At 43.4% G+C, this 20,910-nt stretch overlaps 1 protein-coding gene across 1 annotated transcript in view; it reads left to right on the top strand.

Moving 5' to 3' along the window:
• The window catches only part of adamts17 (ADAM metallopeptidase with thrombospondin type 1 motif, 17), a 328,430-nt gene extending 313,172 nt beyond the window's left edge, over nucleotides 1-15,258 (top strand). The window contains exons 23-25 of the transcript XR_015495085.1: nucleotides 225-305; nucleotides 10,492-10,707; nucleotides 12,894-15,258. The gene's annotated coding sequence lies outside the window, so the exon portion shown is untranslated. The remainder of the gene's footprint in view (nucleotides 1-224; nucleotides 306-10,491; nucleotides 10,708-12,893) is intronic.
• Nucleotides 15,259-20,910: the final 5,652 nt, after the last annotated feature.

The following is a 20,910-nucleotide window of genomic DNA, read 5'->3' on the forward strand; positions in this document are numbered from 1 at the left end:
ATGTTGCAAATAATATTATATTTTTGAACATCATAATCCACCTTTTTCGATGTTTATCTAGAAGAAAGCTTTTATTTTCCGCACATTCGTGTTCACGTCACAACCTTCCTCAGCCGTTGTTTTCGTATTTACATTTTGCTGATTGTGATGTTTGTGGGCTGTTGAATATATTTCATCTGTGAGTGAATGCATGACTGACGTTCTCTGTGCTGTAAATCTGTCAGTGTAATGACGCTGCTGGAGCTGTGAAGGACACCAGGGGAAGGTCATCCCTGGCTCTAATCCTCTGCATGCTGGAGGCTATGGTGAGTCTTCAAAATATGCTTCTATTCTCCTTACTGTGCATGGAATTAAAGATGTTTGTTTTAATAATCTCAATACGTCATGCGATTTCAAAACTTTTTTCCCAGTGGGTTTCACAACCACAACCTGACTCCAAGTATGAATTTTTGTGATCCAACCAAATGCTCCTTCACATTTTAATATATTGTTTATTGTCATTATTATTATTGCGTTTTATTTGTAATGTTCTTTTCTTAAACCCAAAGCGATACAATATAAAATATGTAATAATTAAACACTGCAATATACAAAGTAGTACAAAATATACCATTAGTGTTTCTGCAGGTGGTTTGTCAAGCCCACTCACCTGTGTAAAGCTCACACCATCAATGCACAGTGTTTTCCTTTTTTTATTTTTGTTGTTTTTTTGCTGATTGTAAAATCATGCCACCTCCAAATGTGTACAAAATATAATATTAGTGTTTCTACAGGTGGTTTGTCAAACCCACTCACCTGTGTAAAGCTCATATCATAAATGCAGTGTTTTTTTTTTTTTTTTTTTTTTTTTGCTGATTGTACAATCATGTTCGGCCCAAATATGTAGAAAATATACCATTAGTGTTTCTACAGGTGGTTTGTCAAGCCCACTCACCTGTGTAAAGCTCACACCATCAATGCACAGTGTTTTCCTTTTTTTATTTTTGTTGTTTTTTTGCTAATTGTAAAAGCATGCCACCTCCAAATGTGTACAAAATATAATATTAGTGTTTCTACAGGTGGTTTGTCAAGCCCACTCAACTGTGTAAAGCTCACACCATCAATCCACAGTGTTTTTCTTTGTTTTATTGTTGTTGTTTTTGTTGTTGTTTTTTTGCTGATGGTAAAATTTTAGGGGATTTTTATTTATTTTTTTTTTTGGAAAGAACATGTATTTAAATTGTCAAAGAGATGAAAGAGTTTGTTTTCTACAGGTGCTTTGTCAAGCCTACTCACTAGTGTGAGGTACACTTAGTTTCGTGCTGTCGTGTGGTGAGGTGAGGTGGGAGAAATAAGAGGGGGTCCTGGTTTTGTTCACAGGGGTTCAGGGGCCTCATGTATCAATGCTGCGTTTGGATTTACTAACGATGAAATGAACGTGAGAGTATGGGTTGGTCCATGCCAACTTCATGTCTGGCGTAAGTGCATTTGTTGTGTGTGTTTGTTTTATTTGTATTGGTGACTCCTAGAGACAGTTGTATTAAATTGCACACTACAAAGTATCTTTGAGTCGTGCAATGGCAGCTGTATGGGATTGGATCATCCGCATGTCTAGCAGGTGTATAAGGTTTCCATGCCATACAGTTGACCAGCCAAACATTAAAGCGCAATTTGCGATGACCGGTTTTCTCAATGTAATCTGATTGATCCATTGCACGCACATTGCTTTAAAGGCGCCATCTGAAAATGAATTTTTGTACATGAATCGGAAACATTTCAATAAATGTGCAAATAATATTGTGCTCAAATGAGCCTAACATAAAACACACTTATTAATAATTCTTACTTCCTCTTGATGAAGACTAGGCAAAATCTGATATGTAAAGGGAAAAAGATGAATGATAGTGGCTCGTAAATGATAGTGTCAACATGTTGCCATGCGCTTTACGGGCTACGCCACTCATCTTGCTGATGTCCCCTCTCTTTAGTTTTGTTGTCACTGTCAATCAAATGAGCTAAATCACTCAACTAATGTTAGCTCATTCCATCAAGGTGTGCTATTTGCACTTGGCCCAAATAGACACTACAAAATGTTACACCTTTACATCGGACCATTTCTTTTTTTAATTCACTTGCACATGCGCTGTTCTGACCCCACTGCTTTAACCTCGTCAGCTAAACTCTTCCACTCTATTTTTTTTCTTTTGTTATTAAAGGTGCAGTAGGTGATTGTCTTCAGAAACATGTTTAGTTGTGCTGGTTGAAAGTCTCTTCACAGTCCAATAGTCATAATTACAGTAAATTATCTAAATGTGTTTATATGTATTTTTATATTCTGGGGAAAGCATAAAACTAAAAAATGTTCATCCAATTAAATAGAGTCGGACAGACATCTCTCATAATTCCGATAAGCAGGTCAGACTGTCTGTCAGCAAATGCAGATTCGGACTTCTGCGCATCTGTTCACGCAGATCCGCCATTCGCACGTCCCCATCTGCATAAGCGGCTGCGCAGTCACGACTCACGAGACAAACCAGGAGAAATTAAATGCTGAATTGAAACTTTTAAAAACTTGAATCAGTATTGGAGTTAGTTTTGCACGCTGGAGGAAGGACGACACCATGGCTAAAGTATTACTATTAGACAGGTAATGTTCTGTTTTAAGACTATTTTAGTCAGGCTAAGCTTATGTTAGATTGTGTTCTGTTATGAATGACTTATATGCACAGAAGTGTTGTTCAGCCACTGAAATCTCCCGGTGAAAGATTGATGTGATTGTTTTCAGTTTCATAAGGTCCTTTTACAGCATCTATGATGTAGATTTATATTTAGTTCAATGACAAAACATCATTAAATAGCGCTATTCCACCTAACCTGCTTTATTGAGCTGAAGTTGCTTTTATATTCACATTGGGTCATTTTTTAACAATGACAGCCTTCCTATACTGTTCACCATGCTACTGTAAATATTCACTCTGAAATAGCATGTAAGTGTGGCTTAGTAATAAATGTAATTCCTGCACTGCGCTGGTACTAACTAACTGGCGAATGACATGAACTAGTGGGTTGTCTGTCTGCTGTTGTGATGCGGTGCGCGCTCACGATTTCAGGGGGTGTGGCTTTGAATCACAGTCCCTCCCCGCCGTCCAAAGATAATATGCTAAGCGGTTAGCATTTTTGCAGATCACCTACTGCACCTTTAATTCCGCAGGACAAACTTGCAAATAACACTGTTTTTCTTCATTCTACCTCCTATAGGAGCACCTCCAATTCACATTCTGTTCAAAGTTTCTCTTCTTGCTTGCTTTTGCCATTGCTTTTTCGTTTCTCACAGCAATTCGTAACTTTTTGATTTAGTGGCTAATTCGTATGAATACGTAAGATCTAATTCATACAATTTAGTATGATTTGCTCATCCCCCAATGGTTGGGTTTAGAGGTGGGGTTAGTTGCCACACCTCCTTTTTCAAATCGTACAATTTCGTACGACTGAATTCGTACGAATTAGCCACTTAACTGACAAAACGTTCGAGGTTACAGAAGTAACCCTTCGTTCCCCGAGGAGGGGAACGGAAGTGCCATGAATGGGAGGATTCGGATCAGAAGCCGCTTATCTGGAGAGTATTGAACGGGCCAATGAATGAAATTAATTGGCAGCGTAAGCTTGCGCAGGTGTGCGACATCTGCAATTATCTCAGCATATAAGCACACCTGAAGCCAGCAGACGCCATCCTTTTAAGCTGAAGAGACTTTCAAACAGCTAAGGGACAGTCATTATGGCGACGGAGTATGGCACTTCCGTTCCCCTCCTCGGGGAACGAAGGGTTACTTCTGTAACCTCGAACGTTCCCCTTCGGTTGGGGAACTTCAGTGCCATGAATGGGAGAATATGGAAAGCGCCATAATGACTGCACCTTACCAACACCCCCGATGAGGAGATAGTCAAGCAAGCGTGACGCACCCACATCATGGGGGGCGCGGTCCTCCAACGTGTCCCTGGCCCTAATTTATCCTACTTCAACAGAAGTTTTACGGATTTAGATATATTTTTTGGGAAGTCGTGAGCATCTAGATAATTCTAGGAAATACGACAGTACGTTGGGAAGCGTGCAATCCCGATAGGGAGGACGCTGCGGAGGCCATCCGTTACCCAAGGGGGGGATAGATGGCAGAATTTACCTATGGACTAGCCCTAAAAAGGGGGAGTACGCATAGCAAAGAGTGGTTAGCGGAGAGGGAAGACACGGGTCCGCCCAGGGGGGGGACTTAACCGTGGCGGAATAAGCATATGGGATCGCCTAGTGGGGATCACGCATAGCAGGCACCTATACCCAAAACGCGGGCTGACCAGCGGGCAGACCTACAACGTAGTGGGCCAGCAAGTGACTCCTCCGCTGAGTCAGTGCTGGGGGCCACGGAGGAATCTGCAGGGCTCACCTGACGGGGAACTTTACTGACAGATAAAAAAGGCGCACGTACCTCCGTGTTAGGGAGAATGGCGCAGCAAGCGTGTTTCAACACCCTACCGAGTTGTCTCCTCAATCACCAAAGGGTTACCTAATACCCTTGAGGAAACCGGCTCCACTCGCAGATTGTAAAACCTTGCAAATGTGTTGGGTGTCGCCCAGCCCGCAGCTCTACAGATGTCTGTTAGAGAGGCGCCGCGTGCACGCGCCCAAGAGGATGCAACGCTCCGAGTGGAGTGTGCACGTACTCCCGGGGGACACGGCTGACCTCGACTCGAATAAGCGAGTGAAATGGCATCCACAATCCAGTGGGATAATCTTTGTTTCGATACGGCACTTCCCTGCTGCCGACCGCCATAACAGACAAAGAGCTGCTCAGATGATCTAAAATTCTGAGTACGGTCCACATAAATGCGCAGAGCGCGAACTGGACAAAGTAAAGAAAGGGCTGGGTCTGCCTCCTCCGGGGGCAGCGCTTGCAGGTTCACTACCTGATCTCTAAAGGGGGTGGTAGGAACCTTGGGCACATAACCGGGGCGGGGTCTCAGGATAACGTGAGAGTAATCCGGCCCGAATTCCAGGCACGAGTCACTGACCGAAAATGCCTCCAGGTCCCCGACCCTCTTGATGGAGGCCAACGCAACCAGCAGAGCTGTCTTCAGGGACAGAAATCTTAGAGATACTGATTCGAGTGGCTCAAAGGGATCGGATCGCAGACTCGTGAGAACGAGGGCGAGATCCCAAGAGGGCATGAGAGGGGGGCGAGATGGATTAATTCGCCTAGCACCCCTAAGGAACTGGATGACCAGGTTATGCTTTCCCACGGTGCCGCCAGCTACCGCGCTATGATAAGCGGAGATGGCGGCCACGTAAACCTTGAGAGTGGAGGGCGACAGCCTGCTGTCCAACTTCTCTTGAAGGAAAGAGAGCACAACACTAATCTGGCAATTTCGGGGGTCTTCTCTGCGAGAGACGCACCATTCAGTGAATAGACTCCACTTCAGGGCGTAGGCGCGCCTCGTGGAGGGGGCTCTAGCCTGAGTGATGGTATTAACCACCGCAGTCGGTAGGTTACCTAAGTCTTCCTCGCGTCTAGGGACCACACGTGGAGGTTCCAAAGATCGGGGCGAGGGTGCCAGATGGTGCCCTGTCCCTGAGAGAGTAGGTCCTCTCTCAAAGGGATCCGCCAGGGGAGGGCCGTCGCGAGGAGTGAGAGCTCTGATATCCAGGTCCGGTTGGGCCAAAGGGGCGCAACTAGCAGAACCTGTTCCTCGTCCTCCCTGACCTTGCACAGAAACTGCGCGAGCAGGCTCACTGGGGGAAACGCATACTTGCGCATGCCCCGAGGCCAGCTGTGGGCCAGTGCATCCGTGCCGAGAGAGCCCTCGGTCAGGGAAAAAAACAACTGGCAGTGAGCGTTCTCGGGGGAAGCAAACAGATCGATCTGGGCCTCCCCGAATCGCGCCCATATCAGCTGAACAGACTCGGGGTGGAGTCTCCATTTTCCAGGGCGTAACAGCTGTCGTGAGAGCGCATCGGCTGCACGATTGAGCGTGCCTGGGACGTGAATGGCGCGCAGCGATTTCAGCCGCGGGTGACTCCAGAGGAGCAGACGGCGGGCGAGCTGAGACATGCGGCGAGAGCGCATACCCCCCATGCGGTTGATATACGCCGCCGCCGCCGTACTGTCCGTCCTGACCAGCACGTGTTGCCGCTCCAGCACCGGTAAAAAGCGGTGGAGAGCGAGGAACACTGCCAACAGCTCTAGGCGATTGATATGCCAATGCAGCTGGGCACCCTTCCAGAGGCCCGCAGCCGCATGCCCGCGACACACGGCCCCCCAACCCGTGTTGGAAGCGTCTGTTGAAACAACAACATGGCTGGACGCCTGTCCTAGAGGCACACCGGCCTGTAGGAACGAGGGGTCGTTCCAAGGGCTGAGGGCGCGGCGACACAGCGCAGTAACCGAGACCCGGTGTGTGCCCGCGTGCCATGCGCGTCTGGGGACCCGATCGTGAAGCCAGTGCTGAAGTGGTCTCATATGGAGCAACCCGAGCGGCGTGACGGCGGCTGCGGATGCCATATGCCCCAGGAGCCTCTGAAAGAACTTCAGTGGGACCACTAGTTTGCTGTCGAGCTCCCTCAGACAGTTCAGCAACAGGCGAGCGCGTTCCTCGGAGAGGTGCGCTACCATGGTGATCGAGTCCAGCTCCATCCCGAGAAAAGAAATCCTCTGCACGGGGGCGAGTTTGCTCTTTTCTCGGTTGACCTGAAGCCCCAGTAGGCGGAGATGCCGAAGCACCTTGTCCCTGTGCATAATCAATTGCTCCCGCGAGTGGGCTAAAATCAGCCAGTCGTCAAGATAACTGAGTATGCGAATGCCCGCGAGCCGAAGGGGCGCTAGGGCACCCTCCGCGAGTTTGGAGAAGACCCGCGGAGACAGAGAGAGCCCGAAGGGGAGGACCTTGTACTGCCACGCTCGACCCTCGAACGCAAACCGCAGAAATTGGCGGTGGCGTGGAAGAATGGAGACATGGAAATACGCGTCCTTCAGGTCTATGGCTGCAAACCAATCCCGAGGACGAACGCATTGGAGAATGCGCCTCTGCGTGAGCATTCTGAACGGCAGCTTGTGCAGACAGCGGTTCAAAACGCGCAGATCTAGGATTGGCCGTGACCCACCGCTCTTTTTGGGTACGATGAAGTATGGGCTGTAAAACCCACTCTCCATCTCGGCTGGAGGAACCGGCTCGATTGCACCCTTCGCCAGGAGGGCAGCAATCTCCTCTCGCAAGACAGGGGCGGACAGGGGGTTGACCCTGGAGAAATACACGCCCGTAAACTTGGGGGGCCGTTTCGCGAACTGAATCGCGTAACCGAGTCTGATTGTGCGTATGAGCCACCGCGAGGGGCTGGCCCGCGCTAACCAGGCAGGCAGAGCCCTCGCTAATGGAGTCATCGCTACAATCGCTGACGTACCAGCGGTGGGGCAGCGCGGAGTGGGTGTGCTGATCCGGGAAGCACGAGGGTCCCGCGGAAAAGCTGGAGGAGAGCGATTCGCTCTGGCTCCGCACCCTGACTCCGGAGAGGGGGCTGGAGGGCTGAGGGAAGGGAGACCGTCCCCCCAGCGCTCGTGAGCCACTGGCGAAGCACGTAGAGTCTGCGAGCCGGAAGGCAGCGCGTCCCGGACTGGCAGAACTCGTGCAGTCACATCCGGGGAAGGGAAAAAGTGCTCTTTTACTGATGTTTTGGTGGCACTGAAAAGTACCGTTGTTATCGGGGCCCCGCCCTCCAGCGGGGAAAGAGCAAGTTTCCTCTTCTCCGGATGGCCTGTCTCAGGGACGCTTCGCGGTCCGTTTACCGGACTTAACGGCGCCCTGGGCAGGAGGGGCTGCCTGCTTTCGAGGTGAACGCCGCGCCCGCTTGGCCGGAGGCGCAGGCGGGGGCGGGGCAGCACTCGTTGGCGGGCGCCCTCGGCGAGGAACAGCGGAGGTGGATGGCTCGGCGGGCGGAGCAGGCTTACGGCCACGCCGATAGATGACATTGCCCATCGCATCCGACTGCTCTTTCACCGCCTTGAATTCCTGGGTGAATTCACCGACGGTGTCGCCGAACAGGCCAGCCTGGGATATGGGCGAGTCAAGAAAGCGAACTTTGTCAACGTCGCGCATATCGGCCAGGTTTAGCCAGAGGTGGCGTTCCTGAACCACAAGTGTGGACATCGTCCTCCCCAGCGCACACGCGGCGGACTTAGTAGTCCGAAGAGCATAGTCGGTCGCGGTGCGCAGCTCATGTAATAAGCTTGGGTTGGACCCGCCCTCGTGCAGCTCGGCCAGCGCCTGCGCTTGGTAGCGCTGGTAGGTGGCCATCGCGTGCAAAGCAGAAGCAGCCTGGCCCGCAGCCTTATAAGCTCTGGCTCCGAGGGAGGCAGACAACCTACAGGCTTTGGACGGGAGGCGGGGCAAACCCCGCCACGTAGAGGCGCCGCGCGGACAAAGATTGACCGCGATAGCGCGCTCCACTGACGGGATCGCCTCATACCCCCTGGCAGCTCCGCCGTCAAGGGCGGTGAGGGCGGAGGCACTCGCAGCACGGGCAGAGAAAGGTGCCCTCCAGGACTGCGTGAGCCTACTGTGCACTTCCGGGAAGAAGGGGACGAGAGGCTTCGAAGGCTTCGCCTTCTGGTCCTCTACGTAGCACCCATCTAGTCGGTCCGGCCGCGGAGCTGGGGGATAAACCATCTCCAACCCCACGGCCGAAGCAGCCCGGGAAAGCACGGCTAACATGTCCGCTTCAGGATCCGATTTGACAGCGCTCACCTGCCCGGAGGGGGCGAGCGGGTCCGGATCTTCGTCGGACAGTGAAAGCCCACCCTCCGATGCCGCGGAGGACATCTGATCTCCGGTGTCAGCGAGTGTGAGAGCTACCATCTGGTTAGACGGATCACTCTCACCACCCGAAGCTTGGATGGAGCGCCGTGAGGAGCGAGAGGTCCGCGAGCCCGTGGGCGGCGGATTAGCTCCCGCTGAAACCCTCAGATCTGCCCGAGCGCCCGCTGCTTTTTTAGAACAGGAGGCAACTGGGGTGGCTCGCTCTCTTGCGAAAGTTAGCCGCGATCTTAGCTGTGCAACGGTCATGGCATCGCAATGACGACATGAACCGCCCGCGAGCACCGCATTAACATGCTGGACCCCCAAACATGCAATGCAGTGATCGTGTCCATCATCCGGAGACAGGAAACCCCCGCATCCAGAAACGCACAGTCGGAGCGCCATCCTGAAAAGGACGTGCTGCACGACTGTGTTGCTCTTTTAGGAAAGTTGCAACTATACGCACCGCTCTGGAGGACCGGACCCAAAGAACCGCAGGCAAGGGAGTAACCCAGCTCGACCGTCTGCCACCGCGAAGACCCACTCTGGACCGGGAGACACACTCGTTCGCTCTGAAGTGCTGATCAGCAAGAGGAACCCTCATCGACTCACTCAGAAAGGATCTGAAGCGAAAAGGATGGCGTCTGCTGGCTTCAGGTGTGCTTATATGCTGAGATAATTGCAGATGTCGCACACCTGCGCAAGCTTACGCTGCCAATTAATTTCATTCATTGGCCCGTTCAATACTCTCCAGATAAGCGGCTTCTGATCCGAATCCTCCCATTCATGGCACTGAAGTTCCCCAACCGAAGGGGAACATAAGATACTTACGTTTTCTTGTGAGATCAGGCTGGGTTTTTGCCAAAGTAGAGTCATTACCATATTTATTAGGGGGAGGAGGCAGGGAGGGGTTTTGCGCTCATGCACGTGCGCTCAGTTTCACGTTAATTCGGATGTACAAAGAGAATATGCGTGGGATTTCGCGTACGCAGTGTTTCATACATCTGAATTTTTTACTGCATACGCACATTTACAGCTTTGTGCATACGCAATGTTTTAGTATGAATTCAACGCAAGTCTTCGTACATGAGGCCCCTGGTGATGACACACAGGGCAACTTTTTGAGCAGTGTTGTTGGACAATATTGTAGAGTGATGTTTGTTGGCTAGTTTGCAGCTGAAAATACAAAAAATATATAGATATGCAAGTTACTTTGTATAAATGTATACATGATTTGTGATGTGGTTACCACCGTGAAACTAAAACATGTAGTAGTAGTAGTAGTAGTAATGAATACTTTTCACTTAAGTACATATTTCAGGCCGTACATCTTTATTTTTTACTTGAGTACAAAAGTGTAGTCAGTACTTCAACTTAAACCAGAGTCGTTTTAAATATGAGTATCTGCACTTCTACTTGAGTAAAGGATGTGGGTACTTTTGCCATCTCTGCTGCTAAATGACTCAGTGTAAGATAAGTAGTACACATGTATTTATATTTAAACATAACATCTTAAAAAAAAAATACCGCAAGTATAGCTAAATGTCATCAGTTATCTGGGAAAATATGGTAAAAACTTTTTTTTTTTTTTTTGTGACAGTAAATCCACAGAAGGGTCTGAAAAGCCCCAGTGAAATGACAAACGCCTGTAAGTGTCTTTCTCTGTCATATTCCCAGCAGGACGGTGTCGTGTGTTCAAAGGTTCAATTATGTTGTCGTCCTCGATTAAATACAGCATGGAAGGGGTTTGTTGCAGCGCGGCTGGTCGTCTTTGTTCCTCAGTTAATCTTGTCCCGTGATGAAGACCACCCGCTGACACCTGCAGAAATCATCATCACTCACATGTCGCCTGCCTCAAGACTGATGTTATGATGGATAATACACATTTGTGAGGTAAAGACATGTCGTCATTCAATTATTGATGCGTTTCCTTTCAAAACCAGACCATTTTGTTGGCCGACTTTTAATGGAGTTACTGTTGTTTCATTTTCAGCAAAGATGCTTTAGCTGGTCAGTTTACACCCCACTTTTAATAATCATTTAATTCAATTCACCTTTATTTGTATAGCGCTTTTACAATGTAGATTGTGTCAAAGCAGCGGCACATAGAAAATCATAGTAAATTGAAACAGTGTAGTTCAGATTTCAGTGTAGTTCAGTTAAGTTTAGCTCAGTTCAGTGTTGTTTAATAATCACTACTGAGATTCCAAACACTGAAGAGTAATCCATCGATGCGCAGCTCTACAGATCCCGAACCATGAAAGCCAGTGGCGAAGCGGCAAGGAAAAAAAACTTGTGAAGTGAGGAACTTAAAAAAACCTTGAGAGAAATCAGGCTCAGCTGGACACGAACATTTCCCCTCTGGCTAAACGTCTTGTACAGAGCTGCAGTCTAGGAGCCGGAGGCTGGACAACGCTGGACCTCAGCGAAGACTCATCTGTCCCTGGCGCGTCACAGGAATCGTCTCATGCTCTCCACTCCTCCATGACCACCACAGCAGCTGCTCAGGATACGGCCTGGTCCAAGATTTGGAAACCTTGGGATCATCTTGTCACTGGTCTTGGATCGAGTCAGTGTCACTGCATATGAGGGCTGCCGGTGAAAATAGAGAATAATTAGCGTAGCTGCTGTTCATAGTGTATGTAAACAAGACGCAGAAACCACCGTGGGGCACATTCATGTATCATACTGCTAATTGATGCACGGAGTGTATGCTTTACTGAAAAGATAGGTCGTTGATCTAGTTTTGAATTGGGAGAGTGTGTCTGAGCCTCGGACATTATTAGGAAGGCTATTCCAGAGTTTAGGAGCCATAACTGAGAAGGCTCGACCTCCTTTACTCGACTTTGCTATTATAGGTACTACCAGAAGCCCTGAGCTTTGAGATCTTAAAGAGCGAGCTGGCTTGTAGCGAGACAGAAGGTTGGTTAGATAAACAGGAGCTAGATTATTTAAAGCTTTACAGGTAAGAAGAAATATATATTTTTTTTAAATACGAAACTTAACAGGCAGCCAGTGTAAGGAGAATACAATTGGGGTGATATGATCATATTTTCTAGACCTGGTACGAACTCTTGCAGCTGCATTTTGGACTAATTTAAGTTAATAGAGTATGCTGGGCAGCCAGCAAACAGTGCATTACAGTAATCCAGCCTAGAAGTCATAAACGCATGGACTAGCTTTTCTTTATCTGAGATGGATAGCATACTTTGTAACTTAGCGATATTTCTCAGATGAAAGAAGGCAGTTTTGATGAAATTGAATATGTGATTTTCAAGTGTTAAAATGTTAAAAGTCCAAACACACATCTCGTTCTTATGCCCCATATGGTGATGCAGACGTCTCCAAAATCAGACAGATGGACAAATCTAAACTTGTTTTTATTGAAACAAAAATAAATATGCATATAATAAATAATACTGCTAAAAATAATAACCTTATACAAATGCAGATTGTCATAAACTGAAAAAAGCCCTCCCTAGGTGAAGGCATGGAGGCAGTGGTTTTTATATTTATGTAGAAAATAATATTTTTGTAATATTTCATTCCTTTAATTCTATTTTATTTATAAAGATATGTGTGTGTTGCTGTACATCCTGTGTGTATTTAGCAATGTGAAAGTGTTAACTGACGCGCTCTGTGCTGGACTTTAGAGCAGCTTTTAGATGGTCTTTGGTGCAGTCTACTTCAGTTCCTCAAAATAACCATTTTTTAACCACTATTGAATTTGCTATTTAAACAACATGGTGCAAAACGTGAAAATTAGTCTTGTGCTGGTCTGAAAAATGAAACAAATCACGGCAAACACATCTTGCTCCCTATTACGCCGAGTGTATAATAGGGCCCAAGCAGTTCAAAAAAGTTGTTATTGAAAATAAATGTTTTTTTAGGCCCTCAAACAGCTTTTTCAGCCTAAAACCAACAAGAAATGATAGTAATGAAAACTGCTTAACACATGAAACTCATCATTCTTTCTCTTTTAAACATCATTAGATGTCATTTTAAACGTTTTTAACTAATTTTATTTTCTTGCTTTTGCTTCTATTTTCTGCTCATCTGCTGTACACGGGGAGGATCAGGTTCAATTAATGTGAGCAAGGGATTATGGGATTGTTCCCTGCAGCAGCGGCACAGATCAATGCTGCTGTCTGAGAGACTTCAGTGTCATTTCTGCTGATTTTGTCCCTCTGGATTCCTTCACACAGGCAGAATTATTGGTGTGTTGGTCTGCGGTTATCAGCTCTTAATAAAGATGATGAGGTGAGCTGACGTATAGTTGACGTCACAATTAATAGCCCTCTTGTGATTTGTATTTTTTTTCTTTCTTTTTAATATACAGTAATTCTGATAAGTAACAGAGCAAGTAATTTTTTCACAGTATTTCCTATAATATTTTTTCTTCTGGAGACAGTCTTATTTTTAAGTTTAAATTTGGCTAGAATAACAACAGTTTTCAATTGTTAGAAATATTTTAAGGTCAGTAGTATTAGCCTAAATATAAGCAATATTTAGTTGAAACTTCTTGTCTCCAGTTCCTCCAAACATTCAGCTGAAACTTTTGAGTGATAAATGACGAGCATAAGCGATGTTATGTGGAGATTCGCTATCAGTTTTATCTCTGTTCCCCCTTCAGGGAGTTTGTCACAGACAGTGTGACCTTTTGGAAGAGACTGTACAATAACCAGACCGACCCGAGCCTTTGTGCTCATTCAGTCCGGGCCACTGGGCAAATATGAGCCATTTATTATAGCATATGACCAAGAATGACAGAGATTCACCTTTTATATTGGAGGCTCATTCGGTGAGAATGAATTGCCTGTCTGATAGTGCTGATAATGTTCAACACATGTTTAAAACAAAAGATGGATGACACCGCTGCCCTTACTTCGACCATAGGAAAGTGAAGCCAAAATGTGGTCATAGTTATTTTCTGGATTTGGAGTCAAAGAGTCAGAGCCAATGCAAGCAGGGGAGGGACATAAAAATATTAATAATGATAATTTTTATTCAAACAAGCTGTTTTTTTTTGTGTTCACAGATTTAAAATATTATTGAAAAAACATTTCAATAACTTCAAAAACAGATTCTATGAATGTACAGTGAAATGATGAAACATGCAACAAAACATAGCCTTAGTAACGTATTTCAGATTCGCAAAAAATGTAGACAGCGTCCTCTAGTGGATTTGTCATTTGAAATGTACTACAAAACATAACCTAAGTAACGCATTTTATGTTCACAAATGTACACAGCGCCCTCTAGTGGATTTGTCATCTGAAACATACAACAAAACGTAGCTTAAGTACCGTATGTCAGATTCATAAAAATGTAGACATCACCCTCTAGTGGATTTGTCATCTGAAACATACTACACAATGCAGCATTAGTAACGTATTTTAGATTTGCTGAAAAAGTAGACAGCGCCTTCTAGTGGATTTGTCATCCAAAACATTCTACACAATGCAGCTTAAGTAACGTATTTTAGTTTCTCAAAAATGTAGACTACACCCTCTAGTGGAGTTGACATCTGAAACGTACAACAAACTTATCCAAGTACCATATTTCAGATTCACAAAAATGTAGACTGCGCCCTCTAGTGGATTTGACATTTGAAACATACTACACAATGTAGCTTAAGTAACGTATTTTGTATTTGCAAATATGCATACAGCGCCCTCTAGTGGATTTGTCAACTAAAACATCAAGCAAAATGTACCCTAAGTAACATATAAATAAAAAAATGCCATCTAGTGGATTTGGTATCTGAAACATGCAACAAAACATACCCTAGGTAACGCATTTTACAGTCACAAAAATGTACACAGCACCCTCTTGTGGATTTGTCTTCTGAAACATTCTTCCCAAATGTATCTTAATTAACATATTTCAGATTCGCAAAAATGTAGACTGCGCCTTCTAGTGGATTTGTCATCTGAAACATTCTACACTAAGCTTAGGTAACGTATTTCGGATTTGCAAATATAGATACAGCGCCTTCTAGTGGATTTGTCAACTAAAACAAAGCAAAATGTAAAATAAGTAACAAAATAAAAAATAAAAAACGGCATCTAGTGGATTTGTCATCTGAAACATACTACAAAACATAACCTAAGTAACATATTTCAGATTTGAAAAAGTAGACAGCGCCCTCTAGTGGATTTGTCATCTGAAACATACAAATAAACACACCCAACTAACGTATTTCAGATTCGCCCTCTAATGGATTTTTCAATGGAAACATAGTACAAAACATATCCTAAGTAACATATTTCACATTTGCAAAAACAGATAGCGCCTTCTAGTGGATTCCACATATGAAACATACAACAAAACATACCTAAGTACATATTTCATATTCGCAAAAATGTATACATCACCCACTAGTTGATTCTACATCTGAAACATACAACAAAATGTACCCTAAGTAACGTGTTTCAGATTTGCAAAAAAAATAAATTCCTCACATTCCTCATTTGTCATCTGAAACATACTACAAACATAACCTAAGTAACATATTTTAGATTCGCAAAAAAGGTAGACAACGCCCTCTAGTGGATTCTATATCTGAAACGTACAACAAAACATACACTACGTACAGGGCTTTACATTAACTTTTTTAAATCACTGGCCACTGTAGCTAGTAGTTTTCCAATGTTACTAGCCAATGTTACAATTTTGCTGTTGTGAAAATACATTTTACATGCATAAATTTGACGTTGACATGCTAAAATTACTTGATTTATATTTTGCGTTATGTCCACATGCGTCCTCATTCACTTGCTCAATGAGCATGAGCAAAGGAGTCATGGTTTCATAGTGTTATATTGCATTTAGTTTTTATTTCACATTATTTTTTTTAGAGCTCATAATTAACGATTTACCATATTCATCTCTATAACCACACTAAACAATAATTATTTCTTAGCCGCAAATTTTTAATGTGTCAAAACAAGCTAAATATAGCTGTATACTATACTTTTTATTAAACAAAACATTTCTTAAAAAAGAAAGAAAAGCAATTGACTTTTAAAGAAATTACTATTGTCATGTATCAAAAATAAGCACGGTAATCTGTCGTGGCTAAAGATCTCTCGGATCACCAGTTAACTGCACATAGATGGAGAGTTCATCTCCCATAAAAGCAATATTGTAAAAAAAATATAAACTATTTTAACAAAAATGAAAGCAAATAAAACCGTAAGCAAATAAAAGCAGGTGAAACATACTGATGCAGTCCTGATGCTTTTAAGAGCTCAATATTTGTCTTTTTGTAAGCAGCACCGGTTGCTTTCACTTTGAACAGATTATTAAATTGCCTAAAGTTAACCATGTGCATGTGATCATCGTTTCATTATCATACATGGTTAACTTTAGGCAAAGACAAAAAGACAAATATTGAGCTCTTAAAAGCATCAGGACTGTGGATGCATGTTCATCACTTTTTGTCTAGTTTATTTGAAAGAGAACCGATGACATTTGCGTTTCCAGAACCTGTACCAGACACGGTTGCTTCACGATTCGGGAGCACGCACGCGTTTTAATGCTGCGTTCACACTAGACACGGAACGCGCAGATAAATCGCGTTATTCGCGCGTAAATAGCTGCTTGAACATTTGAGGTTACTCGCTTCATTCGTGCATCAAACCCGCTTCATTCGCGTGTCAAATTCACTTCAGAACAGACGCGGATTTGCGTGATGGGCAGGGCTTCTATCTGCCTCGTGACTCTAGCTTCATAGCTAAAGGGCTAACATAGATTTTATAAAGAAAATAACAGTGTTTATGTGCATTATGAAGGATGATAAACAGCGTCGATACGTTTAGGGCCGTGTCTGAGTCCACTACATGCTTTCAGAGGAGCATCCAGCTCTTTAAGCTCATAGACTCCTCCAGAAACTGAACCTGGCTGATAGAGGTTTTCAGCGGTGCTTCTGACTGAGCCCAGCCCAGTTTGATGAACTTCTTGTCTTTGTCTGCCAGGGGATTTCCCCTGGGATGCCGGCAACAGGCGATACGTCACAATCACGCCTCCACAAGAGAAGCTCCTGATTGGTTAACGCGGCGCCAATGTCCGCTGAAGTTCAGATTTTTGAACTCGAGTGATTCACGCGAAACGTGCATTAAGCGCGTCAAACGCGCAAAACGCTCAATTCGCGCACCGCCATTCACGTGTATCGCGCAATTCACGTGATTCGCGCTGCGCCATTCGCGCGTATCGCGCCGCAGGATGTTTATTCGCACATTTGCATTGACTTAACATCTAAATCACTCGCGCTTGACTCGCGTTCCGCGTCTGGTGTAAAAACAGCATTAGAAGTCGCGCGCATCACATCAGCTGTTAGCGTGAGTGATGATCATTTTCTCATTCGGTATTGGCTTGCTTTATTCTGTTCGCGTGATCAAAATTATTTTACTTCTCGACTCTAAGATCACATTTGCACGCATATTGGCTCATCCTTATATTGTCAAACCCTGCTTTTAGGAAAACTAGAATTTAAAAATTATTTTCAACCAGCCAAAGTGGCTGGTGGGATTGTTTGTCTGACCTGCCAAAGCTGAAATCTACCCGCATTTGGTGGGTTGGCGGGTGTTAATGTAAAGCCCTGACTATGTAACATATTTCACATTTGAAAAAATGTAAATAGTGCCCTCTAGTGGATTTTTCATATAAAACATACTACAAAACATAACCCAAGTAGCATATTGCAGATTCGCAAGCATGTAGACAGCGCCCTCCAGTGTATTTGTCATCTGAAATGTACTACAAAACACAACCTAAGTAATGTATTTCAGATTTTCAAAAATGTAGACAGCGCCCTCTAGTGGATTCTACATCTGAAACGTACAACAAAACATACCTTAAATAAATAACACATTTGAGATTCACAAAAAAATTGCACACAGTGCCTTCTAGTGAATTTGTTATCTGAAACGTGTACCAAAACATACGCCAAGTAATGTATTTCAGAATCACAAAACTGTAGACAGCGCCCTCTAGTGGATTTGTCATCTGAAACGTGCAGCAAAACAAATCGCATGTATTCGACATTTTTCAAAAATGTAGGCTGTAGCATGTACTGTATTTCCGGTGAACCTGGGCTGTTAATTTCAGCAGTGAGCATCTGATAAACATGGCAGTTCTGTAGCAGTGCTGGAGCCTCTGTATGAAGTGATGATAGATGGCCTTTGCTGTGAAACACCTGCAATAATAACACCTCTGGGAGAGATTACGCTTTGCTCTCGGCTCAGCTGAGGCTGTGTGATATGAAGAAGAGCACAAACACACCTCTGATAACAGACACACGACACATGTGAACATCAGCATTCATGACCTCACAGTCAAGTGCTGGGAGGAATTACGCCTAGGTTTGTTGTGTGATGGGTTTTATTTTATTTATTTCCGTTTTGCTCACAAATGTGATGGTGATCTGTTTGTTCTATCATAGGAGAATATTAAAAAGAACATAAGTCAATAGTTTTAGACAGTAAGAAAATCTGTAGATGTAAATTATTGTGCATACATTGTGCAATGTGTGTCATTATTTATTGACATTAAATATTATAATAATGATTGTATATATGTTGCACTAATATATTTTGGTAATAATATTGTTTTTTAATATAAATTATTTATTTTTCTTTTATTACAAAAAAAAAGTTTTATTAAGATATTTAGAAATGTTCTACTATAAATATATCAAAACGTAATTTTGATTTTGCACAGCAAATTATTATAAATTTGAAGATCTAATTTTGGAAAAATTAAAGTGATTTATATATATATATATATATATATATATATATATATATATATATATATAATGACATGGTGTTTGGAGTAGAATGGGTTATACAAAAAGTATTTTACTTAACCTTTTTTTTTTGTCATATTTTGGTTTTAGATTTTTAAAATGTTTTCGATCAAAATTTTCAAGACCCAAAATACTTCAAATACGAGCAACTCTTTTGTCTTTTAAACTGTAATGTATTTCTGTGATGTACTGCTTCATTATCAGCATCATTGCTCTTCAGTAGCTATGTTTCCATCCAAAAATGCTAATAAACTTTATGTGCAAAACTGGATTATTGCATAAAAGTTGTGCGAATGAAGCATAATTTCCATCCAACGAGTCAAAGAAAAATCGTCACTTCCTAAATAACTGGCACACTTCATCACTTCGTGTCTTCAGTCCCTAAACGTCTTTTAGGTGTTGTGAAAATTGAAAAGTGCTAAATTGAAATATGCAGATTTGGTCTTTAAAAAGCAATTATTAGTATGATTGATCAATGCTGAAAGCAGTTGTGCTGATAATAACAATCGTCTTTAGAGTAATCAGAAAGAGCGAAGAAATACTAAAACACATCATTGCATTAACAAAGGGAATGTACTTGACTGGCCTGCCTGCAGTCCTGACCTCTCTCCATTAGAGAATGTGTAGTGTATTTTAAAGGGAAAATGTCTTTAAAGTGTTGTGATGAGGAATGGCAACATTACAAAGTGTTGAAAGCTTTATTGCTCTAACTTTTTTTGAAACCTGTTGCAGGAACCAAAATTATAGTGTTTATTTTGAAAAAAAAATAATAATAATCATGAGGAACACATTGAATAATGTTTGCTGTATTGTCTGCAATGAAAAACAAGTCATAGTAAATTTAGAAATCACTACTTTTTTTATTTGCATTTTCCATACTGTGCCAACTTCTTCTGATTTGAGGTTGTATTTTAAAATGTAATCTATTCCTGTGATGTACTGCTTCATTATCATCATCATTGCTCTTCTGTGTCACATGATCCCTCAGATATCACTCAAAATGCCGATTTGCTGTTTAAGAAGCAATTATTAGTATGACTGATCAATGCCGATTATAAAAAGCGTCTTTAGAGTAATGAGAAAAAGGGAAGAAATACTAAAACACATTGAGCACTGCATTAGCAGAGGGAATGTTATTCACACACAGACTGCGGTTGGTAAACAGTTTGTTCGATTTCAGTTGGTTTGAGCATTAGACTCTGGTGTACTTTGAGTTATGCTTACACAGCCATTTAAGCTGAGCAATTAGTCTTGATCTTGCAGTGAGCATATGAGTCTGCATCTACAGATGGCGGTCCAGTACAGAGACTAAACACTGAAATAAAAATGATTCATTGGATTTACAATTATTTTTTAAGGTTAGTGGTTGCAGACTATTTATTTAGGCTCAATTTAAACAAACAAATTAATTTTGTAATGTTCAATTTCATTTGATTAAGTTCAGCCATATAAATTGTTTGCAAACACTTACTTTAACTAAAAAAATAAAAATAAATAAAAAAAGTAAATCCAAGGAACGGGTTGATGTTCAGCACGAACTGAAGACTAACTTATGCCTAGTTCAGACTGCGTGATTTTAGCCCCAATTTTGGCTCGCCGACAGGTTTTGAGAAATCGCCGACAAATGCCTGAAATCACAGGCAAATCGCTGCTCGTGCACGTGAGTGACAATCACACAGTATGAACGATCAAAGACGCGATCTGAGAGAATCGCCAATGAGTCGCCGATGCCTGTGAGATATTTGGCATGCTAAATATCTGGAGCTGTCGGCGATTCAAATCATGCCGTGTGAATTGAGTTTTGACTGAAAATAACATCAGCGATCACCTACAGCCAATGAGAGAGCAACATTCACTTGTGTGTGTGTGTGTGTGTGTAAACCTGCTGCAGGCCTTTTTGGTTTATTTGGACCCACGAAATGGAGGAAAAACTAGTGGAGGTTTGACAGGACTCGGGAGCAACTGTGTCTGTTTGACGTTTCATACAGAAAGAAATTAGTTTATTATCAACGTTGAGGAGAAATGGCTAATTCCCTTTAAACCCAGGTGAGCAAACATGTACATGTTCAACCCCATTAAAGGCTTCTTTCTCATTATGTAGTTAATAACAAAAGATATACTACGTGTTTTTGGCTGTGAGACGTAGTTTGGACGAAGTTGTCGGCGATTCTCCCTATAATAAAGTCATGCAATGTGAATGTCCCTGTCGCCGAACCATCTTGCAGTGTAAACAAAGCAGCGACGAAATGCTAGCCCAGATACACAGCAAATTCATCAGAGTTAAA

Source organism: Danio rerio, chromosome 7 (genome assembly GCF_052040795.2).
Source record: "Danio rerio strain M-AB ecotype USA chromosome 7, GRCz13ab, whole genome shotgun sequence".
NCBI classification, from domain to species: domain Eukaryota; kingdom Metazoa; phylum Chordata; class Actinopteri; order Cypriniformes; family Danionidae; genus Danio; species Danio rerio.